This window comes from Arachis ipaensis, chromosome B10, assembly GCF_000816755.2.
Source record: "Arachis ipaensis cultivar K30076 chromosome B10, Araip1.1, whole genome shotgun sequence".
Taxonomy (NCBI): Eukaryota; Viridiplantae; Streptophyta; class Magnoliopsida; order Fabales; family Fabaceae; genus Arachis; species Arachis ipaensis.
In genome coordinates this window covers 20,076,605-20,077,686 of record NC_029794.2, presented here as the reverse complement: position 1 = coordinate 20,077,686, position 1,082 = coordinate 20,076,605, and positions in this window count along the sequence as shown.

Sequence of the window (1,082 nt, the reverse complement as noted above, 5' to 3'; positions counted from 1 at the left end):
AAAAAAAAGAATGCCATTGTAAAAAGGATATCGTCCAAAATCTAATAAAACGAAACATGAAATATAACAAAAAAAACATTCAAAATCTAAGAAAAATAAAATATCTAAAATTATTTTAAAATATCTAAAACTTAACAAAATGAGACATCCAAAATGTTAGAAAAAGAACATCTAAAAATAAGAAAAATATTTAAAACTATTAAAAAATTATCCAAAATCTAAAAAGAAGAAACATCCAAAATAAAAAAAAAAATCTGAACACACTGACACATAATAGTATTTATATATGTGCAAGCATGTCCAAAAATTTTTATTTTTCACCACATATCAGACAAAGGTTGATGAATATCTCGTCCGAAACGTATTCGACATGCGAACACGACAACTCATCAAAATATATGTATTTTACTATTAAAATGATTCACAATTAGTAGAATTTTAATTATTACATGTATAATTCTAAAAAGATATTTTCTTAAAATATTCTGAAATAAAAGAAGTTTGTATAATAATACTAAAACACATTATGTTAGCATTTTTGGACTAAAATATTACCTGTTGTCACTTGTAAGATAGTATAATGATAATAATGATAATATTTAATTTGTACCAACTAAAATAATTTACGATATACACTAAAGTGAATATTTAGATTTATTAGATCACTTAATTAAAGCTTTTGCATTTGAATTTGGAGAGAAAAAAAAAACAACTTTTCGAACAGAAAAAACATAAGTAAAGAATTAGGGGTGCAACCAGTTCTAACCAATTAGTTATAAACTTGATTTTAAAATTAAAAAACTTTAGAAACTCATTAAAAAAAAAAAACACACGCTCTACTACTCTTGCCGGTAGTCGCGCTGGCGCACACTTGCGCCTCCTCTTCCAAACGCTTTTCATCGCAACGCCCATCTTCTTGCACAAGAACGGCGCGATTTCTATCTTCCTCTCTTCCACTGCCGCAACGGCATCTCCCCCTCACTTTCTGTGCCTCGCGATCCCTTCTAGTCGTTTGTCGGTCGTTACACCGCCGCTAGGGACGGACGGACATAGGGGAGGACGAGCAAAGGCTTGGCCTCTTA